General features: G+C 36.8%; 1 long non-coding RNA gene across 1 annotated transcript in view; it reads right to left on the bottom strand.

Moving 5' to 3' along the window:
- The window catches only part of LOC102403862, a 40,714-nt gene that overhangs the window by 5,686 nt on the left and 16,186 nt on the right, over nt 1–18,842 (bottom strand). The window lies entirely within an intron of this gene.

Raw genomic sequence — 18,842 nt, 5'->3', positions numbered from 1 at the left:
TAATAGGTCACTAATTTTTCCATTTAAACAGATATGTTTTCCTTACATTAATTATACATCTCAATGTTATTAAGTTTTCATCATGTTGAAATGGTGTCCCCATTATGTAACTAGTCTATGTAAGTTATTGATGCTCAGCTGAGATATTAGCTTAATCTTTATTAAAAATTTCCTTGTCATGTCAATACATTATAATATTCATTTATTCCCATTTTAAAAACAAAATAATTTGAGAAAATGTAATATTGGAAAGTACAGAACCACTTTTACTTTTATGTATCAGGTTATGTCTTAAAAGTTAGGCACTGAGCTTGATTCAACCAGTCAAAATTCCACATAAACCTGGAAAGAAAAATTTGCAAATGTGAAAAGCCAATGCAGTACCAAGACAGAGTTTGTTTTCAACTCTGTTGATAGATCTTGGGATTCCAAGAGAACTAGAAAGTCATGTAAAAAAGTCAGAAAATACTTCCTCAAAAATGTCATACTGACTTTGACCATACCCTCAACAGTCCAGGTACTGTCCTGCTGTGCTCTTGGTTGTCTCAAACTTCAACATTCATATCAAATGATTACCTCTCCCTCTTCTTTAAGTCTTAAAAGACAAAATCAGGGTTTGCATTTTCCTACCTCTAATAGTAAAGACTGTGTCTTCCTTGGTCCTTCAACTTTACAGGACCAATGTGCTTCCACATCTCCTGATCTAAAGAAGCAAACCATCTGAGTTTACCACCAGGAGAGTAGTCTCCCTCCCTCCCATCTCTTCCAGACTATAAACCTCTTGGACCAAGCCGTGCAGCAGAGTGGGGGGAAGGAAGGGGTAAGACAGAGTGAGAACTCACTGCAGTGTTAGTAGGAGTCATCAGCAACAATAAATCTCACTTTTCATGTGGCCCAATCTGCTGGGAATCATTTGAAGCAGCAACTATTTTCTAGCCCTGCTCAGAAGCTTTGTTTAGCTTCCTCTCTTTGTATTTGGTCTGGTCATAAATTATTTGCTCACCTGAACAGCTTAAGCACCTACCTTGAGAATACTGTCATCAAGCAAGGGGAATTAATTAAAGACATGCCACATCTATCTATCAAAAAAAAAGGAAGTGGGGTACTGTATACTAGTTACATCTGGGTTGCCCTTGTAGTCTTATTACTCCTGTTTGCTACACAGAACTCGACCACAAATGAGAAATATAATTGTAAGAATAAATAGACTAAAATAAGTCCAATTTGCTCCCAATTAGCAAGGCCAATTTAGCACCAAATGTGTGACCCTGAAACTCATAGTCTCCCACATTTGGGACACATTTTTTAAATCTTCCAAATTTTTTTACAGAAAAATACAAAAAGAAGTTGGTTCCAGCTGGAACTTCACTCCCTGTGTGTAAAGGTACTACGATTTTCCAGCCTTGGGTCTGGCAACATTGATGTTTATTCATAACATTAATTGCAAATTGAAACAAAACTAATAACAAAATAGGATTAGACAGCATGCTATTTTATAGTAAATGAAAATTTTCATATTTTAAAGGTTTTACACAGTCCCATTAATTCATTTTTAAACTATTTTTATCAGCTTAAACACTGGCTATAACTACAGAGACCTATCTTTCTAGTCTAACTATCTGCTTAAATTTTACAAGACGTTCATTTCCACCCAGAAAGGGAATGCGAGTCATTGTCAAAGCAGCATCTGTATAATGTCTGATGGTTGATGGGATGGGTTCATGGCTTAAGGAATGTTGTTTATAGCAGAGAGATTTGAAGTTGGATTCCCCTGGACAACAGTGATACAAACAAACTCCTAATCTACCAAAAAACACTAGTCATAAAGTGATAAGTGGTTCTTTTAATAACCAGTTCTTACCCCTCCATTCTTATAGCTTCTCTTTGGTCTGCAATTCCTAGAATGCCAAAAGAAATGAACCTTTATGCAAAATTCCCTCAATATTTCTCAGTTACAGGGGCAAGAAATATTATTTGACTCTTCAAGACATGCAGGGCCTTCACCACACACTAGCTCCACACTGCCTGCCTGCTGTTCATGCATGAAAAGACATTCTGTCCACTTAATTTTAGCTCCTTCTCAGCCATATTTTTTACATTATCCCATGCTGAGTAGGCAAGTTCCCTCTGCTGAACTATATTAATCAGAAACTATGTTAGGCCTCCTCTTGGGCACACCTCCCAATCACAAGCAACCAATAAGCAAGCCTTAATAAAGCAAAAATTGAAAAGCAACCAATCCTTATAATTGCTACTAGTCATTGCTGTGCCTTTTTTTTTTTTCAAAGGTTTATCCCTCTTGTGGAAAAGTTAAGTTGTTCCTGGACAATGTCAAGCTTAAAGCAGCTGCAGAAGGTGATTCTCTAAGAGAGATATTTATGTGATAAGACTAAGGAATATCTAGAAGCTTCTAAAAAAAAAAAAAATTCCTTTAAGGTTCTTCATACAAATGTTCTTTAAAATACAAATAAGCATGGAAGGGTTATGCAATGGATGAGATGATCATGCCCCCCCCCCAACAAAACTTTATTAATTTATGTTGAAACTCCTAATCCCCAATGTGATATTATTTGGAGATGGAACCATTAGGAAGTAATTAGGTCATGAGTGTGAAATCCACATGATGGGATTGGTGCCCTCATAAAGAGAGACAAGAGAACTTGGTTCCCCTCTCTGGTCTCTGCCATATGAAAATACAATGAGAAGACGGTTGTCCGCAAACCAGGAAGAGGACCTTCACCCAAGAATCCAACCATGCTGGCACACTTATCTCAAATTTCAGCCTCCGAAACTGTGAGATATACAGGTTTGCTGTTTAGGCCACCTAGTCTAAGGTATTCTGTTATAACAAAGCAAACTCAGCAAACTAATCACATGACAAAGTCAGAGACTCATAAAATATTTTCCTCTTTTACAGGCTTATAAAGGCACAAAGATTGAGAGTCAAGGTGGTAGGGGGAAGGTGTTCAAAAAAATGAGATGACGCTCACAGAAAGCTGCTGCTGCTGCTAAGTCGCTTCAGTCGTGTCTGACTCTGTGCGACCCCATGGACGGCAGCCCACCAGGCTCCCCTGTCCCTGGGATTCTCCAGGCAAGAACACTGGAGTGGGTTGCCATTTCTTTCTCCACACAGAATACCTAATTAAAAATGGTTCCCATCCCAGATAGTCACATTTTGTTCATACACTGAACCTACTCTAAACTACACTAAACAGTAATTAGTCTTGATTTACACACTTTATTTTAGTCACTCATTTTAGGTTTGTCTTTTCATGAGATGGTTTACAGCAGCTCCAGAATTTGTTATTCTCTTAGAGTACAATGCTTGTTATTGAAGGTTCCACAAAGTTCTTTTTTTTTATTAATTTTATTTTATTTTTAAACTTTACATAATTGTATTAGTTTTGCCAAATATCAAAATGAATCCGCCACAGGTGTACCTGTGTTCCCCATCCTGAACCCTCCTCCCTCCTCCCTCCCCACACCATCCCTCTGCGTCGTCCCAGTGTACAGAGTTCTTTAAATTAAAAAGATACCAGGAAAATTTGAGTCACTATAAGCATGATCATCTAAAAAGAATTTCAAAGTCAATAAAATTACTTCCATTTTAACACTACAAAAACAATTTAATTTAAATAAATGATGAGAAACTATCCCAAAATGCCTAAGACAAGTTCTATGTCATACTTTTTTGAACACTTTTTAACATCACTTAAGATTTTTCCACACTTTTCATGACTCTATGAACAATGATAATTTTTACATAATGAATTAGAGTGAAATGAATTTATAAAGAAAAGCATAATGTAGATATAAGCTGGAAAGCAATGAAAGAATTTTCAATTAATAGTTCCAATTTTACGTTACAATTTGTAGACCAAACTTTAGTCTCTTCTCTTCTATTTGCCCAAACCACTTCTAGGTGAATACTTGTTCTTCATCACACACACAATAAAAGTATCAAAAGCTCCGAAAGTTCTCCTTTGGTTTTTATCTTAGAGATGCCAGGTGCAACTTGGAATTTCTTGTCACTACTAAATTATTTGTTTTAATTAACAGTTTTAGGAAAATAATAGCTGATAGTACACATCTCTAAGTAAAAGTTGAGCAAAGGTAGTATAGAATCCCATTCTTAAGAGGTTATTGGTTAATTTCATAATTTTGCATGAAAAGTGGTAGCTACATGTTTTCGTTGTTGTTTTGTTGGCATTTAGAGTATACTAGTAACAAAGAATATATATAAAACATCTACTAGATAGGAATTAGGATATTTGAGTGAGAAATACACTCTAATATCTCTTTTTGATATTTTGTCCTGCTATAGGATACTTTATTACCATGTGGTCCCAATTTCTTACTGGTATCAGCTTTGTGTGTGTTAGTAGCTCAGGCATGTCCGACTCTTTTCTACCCAATAGACTGTAGCTTGCCAGGCTCTTCTGTCCATGGAATTCTTCAGGCAAGAATACTGAAGTGGGTTGCCATTCCCTTCTCCAGAGGCTCTTACCCAACCCAGGGATAGAACCTGGGTCTCTGGCATTGCAGGCAGATTCTTCACCATCTGAACCATCAGGGAAGCTTTATTAAACTCTTTAAAATTTAAGAAATTTATAGATGTGTTCTTAATGGTAAATATTTCTGTTGTTTAGTCACTAAATCATGTCTGACTCTTTTGCAACCCATAAACTATAGGCCACCAGGCTGCTCTGTCCATGGGATTTCCCAGGCAATAAAATTGGAGTGTGTTGCCATTTCCTTCTCCAGGGGATCTTCCTGACCCAGTGATTGAGCCTGTGTCTTCTGCATTGGCAGGAGGATTCTTTACCACTGAACCACGAGGAAAGCTCAATAGTAAGTATACTAGATAGTAAGTATACTAGATGAAAAAGCTAGTGTGTGATCTCAGATTATTTAAACCTCTCTCATTCTCAGTTTGTGCCTTTCTAAAATTTTCTTTCTTTGGTTGAGTACCCCACTAGGGTACATGCAGTAAATTTGGAAACCACTAGTATAGTAGAAAGAAATGGGCTTCCCCTTCCCCTCTTCTCCACAACTATGTCTCATAGATACAAGATCCATAATTAGCATATAATTTCAAAAGCAAGTTGGAAAACAAGCTTAGAGATACAATAATTTGGGTGAGAGAACTCTTTGGAATAAAATAAATATCCCCAAATTGTGTACGTGCTTGTTCTAAAACTTTTATAATACTTTTTGTTGTTGTTCAGTCGCTCAGTCATGTCCAACTCTTTGTGACCCCATGGACTGCAGCACACCAGGCCTCCTGTCCTTCACTATCTCCCAGAGCTTGCTCAAATTCCTGTCCATTGACTTGGTGATGCCATCCAACGATCTCATCCTCTGTTGTCCCCTTCTCCTCCTGCCTTCAATCTTTCCCAGCATCAGGGTCTTTTCCAATGAGTCACCTCCTTGCATCAGGTGGCCAAAGTAATGGAGCTTCAGCCACAGCATCAGTCCTTCCAATGAATATTCAGGACTGATTTCCTTTAGGATGGACTGGCTTGATCTCCTTGCAGTCCAAGGGACTCTCAAGAGTCTTCTCCAACAACACAGTTCAAAAGCATCAGTGTTTTTATGGTCCAACTCTCACATCCATACATGACTACTGGAAAAACCACAGCTTTGACTAGATGGACATTTGTCAGCAAGGTAATGTCTCTCCTTTTAATATGCTGTCTAGGCTGGTCATAGCTTTTCTTCCAAGGAGCAAGTATCTTTTAATTTCATGGCTGCAGTAACCATCTGCAGTGATTTTGGAGCCTAAAACAATAAAGTCTGTCACTGTTTCCAATGTTTCTCCATCTATTTGCCATGAAGTGATGGGACCAGATTCCATGATCTTAGTTTTCTGAATGCTCAATTTTAAGCCAACTTTTTCACTCTCCTCTTTCACTTTCATCAAAAGGCTCTTTAGTTCCTCTTTGCTTTCTGCCATAAGGGTGGTGTCATCTGCATAAAGTTTTATAACGCTTTAAGTATATTAAAATGTTTTGCATTTTTAGATGTTTTCAGATATATATCATTTTAGTAATTAATCACACTTTTTGCTATAATAAAATTGAAACAATCTAATTAGTTAATAGAGGTATTAGTAGATTTAAAATTTCATCTAATTATCTTCCATATAGGATACAGTCACCGTCTTGATCTCATGTAGAATAAAACCACAGTGGTGTGCAGCAATGAAAGGCACTCCAGTTAAAGATTAACACAATCAATTAACCACATTATCCTAAGTTGTCCAAGTTTACATATCATTCTGAGCTGTTTTGACATAATGAAATGTTTGAGAAAATACTGTAAATTATAAAACATACACGGCAAGGTTCTGTATTTGTAAATGTCAATAATATATAAAATATATACATATAGAGTATCTAAAGAGATACGTACATGTGTGATCAGTTATGTCTGATTCTTGGCAACACTATGGACTGTAGCCCACCAGGCTCCTCTGTCCATGGGATTTTCCAGGCAAGAATACCAGAGAGGGTTGCCGTTTTCTCTCCAGAGTTTCTTCCCAACCCAGAGATCGAACCCATGTCTCCTGTATTGGCAGGCAGATTCTTTACCACTGAGCCACCTGAGAAGCCCTACAGAGATATAATATTTGTACTAACAGTGTTTTTCAGATGGATTATAGTTATTTGCAATTTTTGTTAAATGTCTGATTTTTCATTTACATGTATGTATTGCCTTTTTTATCCAAAAGAAATTCTATAAAGAAATGTAGAACTTGAATGTTCTGCTTTTTACAGACTATTTTAAGCCAAATTACTTGCTTTTCTTGTTTATGTTTTGTGCCTAAGAACACACTAAGATGTGTCTAAGATTCACACTAATTTCATTATCAAATATGTACTTCCTTTCAATTTTTTCCTATTAACAGAGCCTAAGCAAAGGCTCTGGAGTCAGACCGTCTGGATACAAATATTGGTTCTGCCATTTGCTAAGTATACAATTTTGGATGAATTATTTAATATCTGTGTGTCTCAGTTTTCTTGCCTACAAAATGATAATAACTGTATCTACTTTATAGGTTAACTGTGAGAAATAAATCAGATAATCCAGCAAAATAAATCTGCTGGCATACAGGACGTTTCTCTATAAGTATTAGCCATTTTTATCAATATATTTATTACTAACTAGAAAATATTCAAATTAATTGAATAGAAATGAATAAAAATAAACACACACCAAAAAAAAAAAAAGACATAGCATATTCATTTGCAATTAAATTACCCTTTAACAAAGTTTAGTGTCACAGAACTTAAGATTATTGCACTCTATAGAACATTCTTCATATTGGCCAGTGGGGAGGCAATAGGCAGGAAATAGAAACCCAAAAGAACCTGGTTAAAGTATAAAGCAGAGACATGTAACATACTATTGTGCTAAATTAAAACAGACAAATGCTTGCACATGATTTCATGCTCACAGTGCATATAAAACCAGCTGGGTATCTATAAGCATGAACCTAATGTAGAACTATAGTGCATTTGAGTCAAAAATCTCTGCTGTCCCAAGGTTTTTTTGATAACTTCTAAAACTACTACCAAAACTTAGTCAACACTTATGGCCCTTTAGGAACTATTTTTTGGACTAATAATTTGTTGCATCATTTGAAATTCTTAATTTATTTTCAAAGCAATGAATATGAATAGCTTAGTTCTTTCTAGAGCATTTGCAACCACATCATACAATGATTAAGGGGAAATATGCAGATAACTTATTTCAGCTAAGATCAAAGTATATTCACAAACAGTAATTAATTTTCATATTTCTAAGTGCTGTTATATCTTTTAAAAAATGAATTACTAATTAAAGAAAAAAGTGCAATGTAACAAATAAAACCTGTTAACAATAATGTGTTGGAAATTGCCAATTTTAACTTCAATCTCATTGTAATTTTTAAGCTATACTTCTAAAAACACAGAATTAGTGCTTTTTAAGATATATTTCTCCTAAAACACTGTACTTTTTGGTAACAATATATTTCACAAATAAAATGAAGACATGGTAGACTGCACTGTTGAAATAATTTTATCTCACACTACTAATAGCTATGTTCAGAAATATCCAAGGCCATCAAAAAAGCACATATTGCTAAAACCTTAAAAATTAGTTTTAGTGCCTATTTCCTGCCACAAATTACAATATTATCCTTGCATTTTTCCTTAGTCTAAAATCAAGTTCATTCCCCTTCTTAAGCATCACAAGAAAATGTACTCCTTGAGATATTGGAAGAAAATTTCAGTACAGAAAAAGCTCCATAATTAAACATGGTTGACCTAACTCTAACCTTTAGCCATGTGACTAGGAAAAGTGCTTGAAAATTGGTTTATACTGGATTGCTTATATATTAAAAAGCACTTGTGCATGATGTTACTCAAATACAAGTTGCCAAGAAAAAGCTATTAATTTGTTAACACAGTTTCTAAGGTGTGGGAAATTCATCAATGATGATGTAAGATTTCAATATTATTCAGACAAAGAGCTCATAGACAAATCATCACAAAAGCAAGAAAGATGGAGCTATAATTTATAGGGGTTAGAGAAACTGGATAACTTCCTGTAAACCCAAAGAGAAAAGAAGTATAATTAGTTTGCCTCCCTCAACCCAAATGTCTGTTGAACATGTCTTAACTTGTATTGTCTGTGCTGGCCAAGTTCTTCCCCAGAAGAAAATGCACTTGAAAGTTTATTAATAGCTATCCCATAGGAAGATGCTTTAAGATTACACTAAATTGTCAAGCAAATGATTATATTTTTCAATCATTTTTAGGTTATTTTGCTTCAAGTAAGCTTTCAACTGAGCCTGGTGGGCTTACAGTGCATGGGGTCGAAAAGTTGGACACAACTGAGCAGGCAGCATTCAAACTCCATCTCTGTGAAAGGTTCTTTATAAAGGTTTATTTAGTTAAAAAGGCAAATAATTGTAGGAAATGCATGATGAGAAGAAACTGAAAAGTTTTTAAATCCTTTGCCTTGAGCCTGAAAAGTGTAAGAATAAGGAGGTGAAGTGGAATATTTATACCACTCAAAACATAGCTACAGCTGTTTTGTATCATTATGTACTAAAAGCCAATTCAAATACCTAAAAAGAGGTTCACCATATATTGAATGGGATAGTCACCTTCTCCAAAACTTAGTTTTCTAAGGTATTACGTTGCTTGGTATTGGTTTAATGGACCATGATCTAACATTTTAATTGAAGAAGGTAAGATTTTTTCTGCTTTGAAAAGTCTAAAATCCTCCATCAACTCAGCAGCTGTGTATGATTAAGAATGCAAATAGGCTCAAGAGACTGAATCCACTTCCAGGTCCCCTGCTTATGAATCACCTACCCAGAGACATAAGTTTAATGGAAACAGAATTTCTTTCTAAAGCAACAAATAAATTATCTCCCAGGAATACTGCAGCAAGGCAACACTTCTTTACTAGCCCTATTGTGCTGAACAGAGACAGGCTCCATTTTCTTTGCTTTAAGACATATAGTCAGGAAATGAGTTCTGTTTTTCATTTTCTGGAGGAAAAAAATATTAGAGTTGCCTTTCTAGTAATAGCAACATAAACTCCAAATCCTGTTATGGCAGATTAAAGATCTTTCACTGAGGATGGACACAGTATTTTGGATGGAGAAAGTAGAGTACGTTAAGACTGTTCAAGACTGGTTCTGTTTACCTGGCCACTGTGTGCTCAATTTGCTGATCAAGATGAAATCCACTCTAATGCCTGGGATTGTAAAAAATGTGCTTATTATCTAGTCAATTACTTAGCACAAGGGATTGATTTCAAGTGAGGAACCCAACGTTCTTTCTGAGTGAAGGATAAAGGTGAGTGAACACAAATCTGAGTAAAAGTAATACTAATACTTATTTGAAATAAGAGGCAACAGCTAAAGCTGAAACTCAAAGAAAATTAACTCAGTCTCACAGACATTCATATGCTGCCCATTGTATTACAAACCAGAGTGTGCGGACATGTGCACAGTTTTGCTTTTGCCTCTCAATGGTGTGATGTCAAAACAAAGTACATAGCATTATTATGTAAATAGACTTGACATATTTTATTCAAATTTGACTCAAAAAAACATGTGTGACTATCAAAAACATCAAGTTGTATACCTTAAACATATATACTTTATTTGTCTATTTACCTTAATGGAGGAGGGAGGAGGGTTCAGGATGGGGAACACATGTAAACCTGTGGCGGATTCATTTTGATATTTGGCAAATCTAATACAGTTATGTAAAGTTTAAAAATAAAATAAAATTAAAAAAAAAAAAAAAATTCTGTGGCTATTAATTCTAAATACTGGTCTGATATAAAGGATATAAAGCCTAAGAAGGAAAGCAACCCAGAGTACATAATTCAGTGACCACAGTGACTCTTAATAGTCATTCTTTAAATTGGAATATAATATAAATGTATCCAATCACACTGCGCATTTTAAATGTACCCAATGTTACAAGTCAATTTTATCTCAAAAAGTAAATAGGAACTTTTATATCAATAGGCATTGGAATATAATAAAAATTATTCAGATACACTAATTTATCTTGTTATCACTGGTCTTACTTTGAATCATCTTTCTAAACACTAGATAGAAGCCATACAAGAAACAATCACCATCTCTGCTATTCCTTTGACCTCACGTAGATCTGAACCACAGTGGAATATAGGGATGAAAGGTACTCCATGTAAATCCAGACTTAATCATTTAATCATATTATCCTTATCCAGAAATATTTGTAAATCTTTCAGATGTTTTGATGTAATGAACTGGATCATTTATTCAACTGGTGCTCTTTACTTTGATTGTAGAAGCCCAGGTTGGAAGCAATCAAAGGAAAATAAAATAACTGAGGGTCTGAGTACTTCAGAAGCTTAATTTTTTGTGACTACAGTCTTTCACTTGAAAAATAGCATGCATCCACTCTTATTTGATGCTGTGTTTATAAAATTTTCACTTCATGGCATTTACTCTTGTTTAGTAAAACTTCTTTCTGAAAGTCACCAGTATTTCTTTGTTTCAACAGAAATGAACACTCACAAAATGACACAAGATAGATTGTGCTCACAGAATTATAGAAATACCCTTACATTTTATTGATTTTTATACTCCCTCAATGCCAGGACATATGCCCTACAATCAGAAATGCAAGTTTAACTGCAGTTAGCACTGTTCATCTTACAATATTGTGCAAGGGTTAACGGAACAAGGAAATTAGCTTTAGTTTCTTCTTAACACTTTCTCAAGAAGATCTGGAAATGAGATCTACATTCTACTAATTGGGAGGTGAAGTGGGAAACCTTAAGTCACTGGAAAAATTCAGATTAAAACTATGACTTAATTCCTTAAAAACTATTAACTTTACTCTGAAAATAGAATTGTTTTAATATTAAAATAAAAATACCATCTCTGTAACACCCTTTTATAAGACTGAATTTGTGACTAAATTACTAGGCCATTATTTTTTCAATTGACTTCCATAAATGAAACTACTGAAGTTTTACCATTTATGGTCTCTCAAACAGACTAGAAAACATAAAGAATGTCATAATAGTTTTCTGTCCACTCCCTAACCACAGTTTGAGGGAAACTTTAAAATGGAAAATAAAGTACTAAGAATCTATTTGTTTTAGAACTATAATTCAGGCTGAAAAAAAGAGCAAGTTCAATATCAGGCATTAAATGTAAGAGAGCAATATGAATGATTCCCTCTTAAATTAGAAGTATGTTTTATGCTGTTCAAGTAGAAAAATAATATACATAAAATACTTTCAGAACAGATTCCAATATCCACTTACATCCCAATAAATAACATCATCTATTTCCATGCAACTATAGACTATAATGGCAAGACCAAAAGATGTATATTTGAGAATAAAACAAATACTAAAACCAGAATTAGGAAAATTTAACTTATTTTTATAGAAATAATAAAATAGCATTATGTATCAAAGAAACACAGAGCTCCTGAAACATCTCTCAATGATTCTAAAAGCTAGCTCGACAAAAATAGCATAGAATTTATTTTTTTAATATGTTTCTCCACATTCATTTTGAATTTGTTTTTGTGAGGAAAACACTATCCAGAGAATTGTTATTTCTGTTACATTTAATATACATGAGAGCTATCATTTAGCCATCTAAGTTGGCCATTCAGTTCAGTTCAGTTCAGTTCAGTTCATTCGCTCAGTTGTGTCTGACTCTTTGCGGCCATTAATAAAGGCTAAATTATCAATTACCAACACAAAAATATAATTATACATATATTTCATAAGAATGGATTTCCCTGGTGGCTCAGATACTAAAGAATCTGCCTGTAACACAGGATACTGGGGTTTGATCCTTGGGTCGGGAAGATTCTCTGGAGAAGGGTATGGCAACCATGCCAGTTTTCTTGCCTGGAGAATCCCATGGACAGAGGAGCTTGGCGGGCTACAGTCCATGGGGTCACAAAGGGTCAGACACAAGTGAGCGACTAACTCACTTGTGCAACTAACTTTTCTACATTATAAGTATACAAATGCATTATACACACTTTTCACTAAAGCTTCATTTTTTAATCTAGAAGCTAAATATCTATGGACTTGATTAAATACAATGACAAATTCAACGATGCTTTTTTATGTTTACTTAACAAAGCAAAAATATATGAATATACCTGGAATTGCATAAATTTTTAGTCAATGATGTATTTTACTGCTTCACATAGAACCACTAACTTTAAGAACATCAGCTGTTATGAAACCTATTAAATATTTACTATGCAAAAAACAGTCATATATTATTATCACCTTAAAATAACATAAATCAAAACTTTTCATAAGTCATAACATATATCAAAACTTTACAATTATAATCTCGAATTTTTTATTTTAAAAAATTTTGCATTTATATTTCCAAACCTTTAAGTATAGATAAATCTAGTCTCACGCTTCCTTTCAATTCTCTTTTTTTGTGAGGGGAAGGGGTAGCACCAAGTAGTGCAGGCATCTGGGGGCATTTTCTTTTTGGATTTTTGGTTCTCTTTTGTTTGTTTGGCCATACCATGGGGCTTATAGAGTACCCCGACTAGGGAGTGAATCCAGGCATCTGCCAGCAAATGGAAGGACAGTCCTAACAACTGGACCCCAGGGAATCTCCTTTCCTTTCTGTTCTTTCTCACCACCTATCCTTCCATGTATCTGAAAGAAAACCAAATGAGTCCTTATGTCCACAAACCCATCACACTAGTGCTCATTCCATTTTGCTGCCTCAAAAATCTGCTTTACCCTTCACTGCCTAGATAAATTCCCTTCTATCATTCAACACTTACCTCCAATAACATCTCCTTGATAAAGTCTTCTTTATTTACCCTAGCTTATGTTGTTGGCTCTTCTGTGTGGTCAGAAAATTTTTTAATTAATTAATTTATTTTAATTAGAGGATAATTACTTTACAATATTGCAATGGTTTTTGCCATACATCAACATGAATTGGCCACAGGTATACATGTGTCCCCCTCATCCTGAACCGCCCCCATCTCCCTTCAAACCATATGCCTCTGGGTTGTCCCAGAGCACTGGCTTTGGGTGCCCTGCTTCATGCATTGAACTTGTGCTCATCTAGTTTACATATGATAATATACATGTTTCAATGCTATTCTCCAAACCATCCCATCCTCGCCTTCTCCCACAGAATCCAAAGTCTGTTCTTTACATCTGTGTCTGCTTTGATATCCTGCATGTAGAATCGCTGGCATCATCTTTCTAAATGCCATATATATGCTAATATACAGTATTTGTCTTTCTCTTTCTGACTTATTTCACTTTGATTAACAGGCTCCAGTTTCATCCACCTCATTAGAACTGACTCAAATGCACTTTTTTTTATAGCTGGGTAATATTCCATTGTGTATATGTACCACAGCTTTCTTATCCATTCATCTGCCGATGGACATCTAGTTTGCTTCCATGTCCTGGCTATTGTAAACAGTGCTGCAATGAACACTGGGGTACATGTGTCTCAGTTCTGGTTTCCTTGGGGTGTTTGCTCAGCAGTGGGATTCCTGGGTCGTATGGCAGTTCTATTCCCAGTTTTCTAAGGAATCTCCACACTGTTCTCCATAGTGGCTGTACGAGTTTGCATTCCCACCAACAGTGTAAGAGGGTTCCCTTTCCTCCACACCATCTCCAGCATTTATTGTTTGTAGACTTTTGGATGAATGGCCATTCTGACTGGTGTGCAATGACATCCCGTTGTGGTTTTGATTTGCATTTCTCTAATAATGAGTGATGTGTAAGCATCTTTTCATGTGTTTATTAGCGATCTGTATGTCTTTTTTGGAGAAATGTGTGTTTAGTTCTTTTGCCCACATTTTGATTGGGGTGTTCATTTTTCTGGTATTGAGCTACATAAGCTGCTTGTATATTTTGGAGATTAATTGTCAGTTGTTTTGTTGCTATTATTTTCTCCCATTCTGAGAGCTGTCTTCTCACCTTACTTATAGTTTCCTTTGTTGTGCAAAACCTTTTAAGTTTAATTAGGCCCCACTTATTTATTTTTGTCTTTCTTTCCATTACTCTGGGAGGGGGGTCATAGAGGATCTTGCTGTGATTTATGTCAGAGAGTGTTCTGCCTGTGTTTTCCTCTAAGAGTTTTACAGTTTCTGGTCTTACATTTAGGTCTTTAATCCATTTTCAGTTTATTTTTGTGTACGGTGTTAGAAAGTATTCTAGTTTCATTCTTTTACACGTAGATGACCACTTTTCCCAGCACCACTAATCTGTGCTTCTTTCCTGTTATATTGAATGTTCCTTAAGAAAAGGATCTGTCTTAACCCTGTTTAAGCCTCCCATCTTGCTTCCCTGGTACCTCAGCTGGTAAATAATCCACCTGCAATGCAGAAGACCCAGGTTCGATCCCTGGGTTGGAAAGGTCCCATGGAGAAGGAAATGGCAAACCACTCCAGTATTTTTTTTTTTAGTTTATTTTTTTTATTGAAGTATAATTGCTTTACCGAATTTTGTTGTTTTCTATCAAACCTCAACATGAATCAGCCATAGGTATACATATATCCTCTCCCTTTTGAATCTCCCTCCCATCTCTCTCCCCATCCACTCCAGTAATCTTACCTAGAGAATGCCATAAACAGAGGAGCCTGGTGGGTTACAGTTCATGGGGCTGCAAACAGTCGGACATGACTAAGTGACTAACACACACACACACACACACACACACACACCAACCTGAGCTAGGCCCTTAACAATTATCTTTGAAAAGAGAAATGGGAGCGGGGGAAGAAGAAATAAATTAAAAACAAAACAAAAGTAGTTAATAACTAATAACTACCCTTGGAGGGGGGGAACAATTAGAAGCACAAATTCTGTGTGGCTAGAACTCTATAAGCAATCATCAACATAAACCAGATATTAGAATACTTTTAAATACAGTACTTAAATACCACAGCAATGAAAAGGTACATAGGTGTTACACAAAAATCTGCCTTTAATACTGCCAACCTTTAGGAAAATAAAAGTTCAGAGCTATTACTAAATGATAATACAGTGAGATTTAGTTTGGGTTTAAGAAAACTTGTATTAGTAGTAAATATTTTTCTAAGTAAAGAATAAGCAAAGCTTATAGAGAAGGAGAGGAAATCCTATGGTTATCAAGGAAGGAGTTTAAAGCAAAATCCAACATTTATTTGGTGCAATGGTTTCCCAGAAATAAACTGCTACTCACTAATGGGGTCAAAGACACTAGATGGCTCTCCAAAATTCCCTTTTCTATTCAAAAGGGTTTCAAAGTAAAGTGGGGGTGGGATGAGAGGCTAGGGAACTGTTCTTCTGTGCATCAAATGCATTCTCAGAGGACTAACAGCTGTTTCAGTTTACATATTTTAAGTATGACTTTACACATGGAAATTAAACTTAGGCAACATGCCTAAGAAGCCTGTCTGCCAAAGAACTGCGTGTACCATCAACAGCTGGAATTTGTATAGGTCCACATTCTACAGAATATAATGTCCTGTGAGCCACCAATGACCTCCATCCCAAAACCCAAATGCCAAGAGCAGCTTCTAATGCTCACGAAATTTTAGGGTAGAAAGGGATAAGATGGTGAAGGAAGAGGAATCTGATTTCAAAACAATATAGAAGAATTCTAGAACTTAAAGACATCTTTTGTAAATAAATTCAAGTAAAGATTTACAAAGATCTTTTTGAATGTTTCTATACTAAGAAATGCTCATCCCATAACACTCTACTGAGCTTAAATATCAGCTAGATATTAAAAATATTTTCCTATGTGCTAATAGGGTAATTATAATTTCTGGTAGAAGTAAAATACAAAGTCTGCAAAAATAATGATGTGTCTTTGGTGCCACCACGTGGTATATTTGTATTTTTGCAGTCATTTTTTAAAAATCAATTTTCATACCTAGTTCTGAAGTCATCATCAGCTCAGATCTCTGGCATGCAAATAATATTAAATACTTCAGGAATATAAGGTTGGTTCCAAGATAATTTACATACTAATAAATCATCAACCAATAAATGGTAATTAGGAACCCACAATGCAGGAAATACTGCATTATGATATCCAAAAGGACAATATACTGTCTTGACCTCTAAGATCATACATCTGTTAACACCAAAACACAGACAAATCAAGTATTAACTTGAGACAACTCAAGCTACCATATAGAAAAGTTTACCTGCTCAGATTAAAAAGTAGGAAGATAAATGAGAATATTCATGGAAGAGAACTGAGAAGATTTAAAACTCTTAGAAAGGATTTCGGTTTTTAGAATGAAAATAAGAAGGTATTGGGGGCAGGAGGAGAAGGGGACGACAGAGGATGAGATGGCTGGATGGCATCACTGACTCGATGGGCGTGAGTCTGAGTGAACTCCGGGAGTTGGTGATGGACAGGGAGGCCTGGCGTGCTGCGATTCATGGGGTCGCAAAGAGTCGGACACGACTGAGCGACTGAACTGAACTGAACTGAATATGGTATTTCAGGTAGAAGCAACATAAGAAAAGGTACAGATCTAGAATCATCATGGAATGCTAGGACCATACCCACAGTGAGGTTCATAAAAGCAAGAAAAATAAGATAGATTAAAAAAAGTTAGGACAATTTGTGTCAGTCCTTCATTGCCGGCTGCACAGTGCCAGAGCAAGCAGCAGGCTCAAACAAACCTCGTGCGCACCTGGACCCAGGGACCCCACAGAGACTGAGACAGAACTGTGCTTGAGCATCTCCTGTGGAGGTACGGGTCAGCAGTGGACTGCCACAGGAAGAGGGGCTCTGGGTACAGCAGACTTGAGTATGGCATAAGCCCTCTTAGAGGAGGTCACCATTAACCCCACCATAGAGCTGCCAGAACTTACACAGGACTGGGAAAAAGACTCTTGGAGGGCACAAACAGAACCTTGTGTGCACCAGGACACAGGAGAAAGGATCAGTGTCCCCAAAACAGACTGACCCAGACTTGCCTGTGGGTGTCCAGGAGTCTCCAGTGGAGGTGTGTGTGGGTGGTGGCCTGCCGCAGGGTTGGGGGCACTGAGTCTAGCAGTACATGCATGGGATCTTTTGAACGAGGTCTCTATTATCTTCATTGAAAATGAAGTCACTCAGTCGTGTCTGACTCTTTGCGACCCCTTAGACTGTAGCCTACCAGGCTCCTCTGTCCATGGGATTTTCCAGGCAATAGTACTGGAATGGATTGCCATTTCCTTCTCCAGGGGATCTTCCCAACCCAGGGCTCGAACCCGGGTCTCCCGCATTGTGGACAGACGCCTTACCGTCTGAGCCCTTCTTTATCTTCATTACCTCCACCATAGTTTACCCCAGGTAAATAGCTGGGAGGGAACACAGCTCCACCCATCAACAGAAAACTGGATTCAAGATTTACTGAGCATACTGCCTTCGGAGAAGGCAATGGCACCCCACTCCAGTGCTTTTGCCTGGAAAATCCCATGGACGGAGGAGTCTGGTGGGCTGAAGTCCATGGGGTCGCTAAGAGTTGGACACGACTGAACGACCTCACTTTCACTTTTCACTTTCACGCATTGGAGAAGGAAATGGCAACCCACTCCAGTGTTCTTGCCTGGAGAATCCCAGAGACGGGGGAGCCCAGTAGGCTGCAGTCTGTGGGGTCGCACAGAGTCGGACACGACTGAAGCGACTTAGCAGCAGCAAGAGCATAGTGAAAGTGAAGTCGCTCAGTCGTGTCCAACTCTTTGCGACCCCATGGACTGTAGCCCACCAGGCTCCTCCATCCATGGGATTCTCCAGGCAAGAGTACTGGAGTGGGCTGCCATTTCCTTCTCCAGGGAATCTTCCCGAACCAGGGATTGAACACAGGTCTCCCGCATTGTAGGCAGACGCTTTACCATCTGAGCCAGTAGGGAAATCCAGTCACTGGTACTGAGCATGGCCCTGTATAATCATAAGGGATTTGATTTAGGTCATACCTGAATGGTCTAGTGGTTTTCACTAGAAAACCATGGTCTAGTGGTTTTCCCCACTTTTTTAAACTTAAGTCTGAATCTGTCAACAAGGAGTTCATGATCTGAGCCACAGTCAGCTCCCGGTCTTGTTTTTGCTGACTGTTTACAGTTCTCCATCTTTGGCAGCAAAGAATATAAACAATCTGATTTCGGTGTTGGCCATCTGGTGATGTCCATGTGTAGAGTTTTCTCTTGTAGATCTCTTCAAGAAAATTATTAGAGATATCAAGGGAACATTTCAGACAAAGATGGGCTCAATAAAGGACAGAAATGGTATGGACCCAACAGAAGCAGAAGATGTTAAAAGGTGG

Source organism: Bubalus bubalis, chromosome 2, assembly GCF_019923935.1.
Source record: "Bubalus bubalis isolate 160015118507 breed Murrah chromosome 2, NDDB_SH_1, whole genome shotgun sequence".
NCBI classification, from domain to species: domain Eukaryota; kingdom Metazoa; phylum Chordata; class Mammalia; order Artiodactyla; family Bovidae; genus Bubalus; species Bubalus bubalis.
The sequence above is the reverse complement of the archived record's forward strand: the minus strand, read 5'-3'. Positions and strand labels throughout refer to the sequence as shown.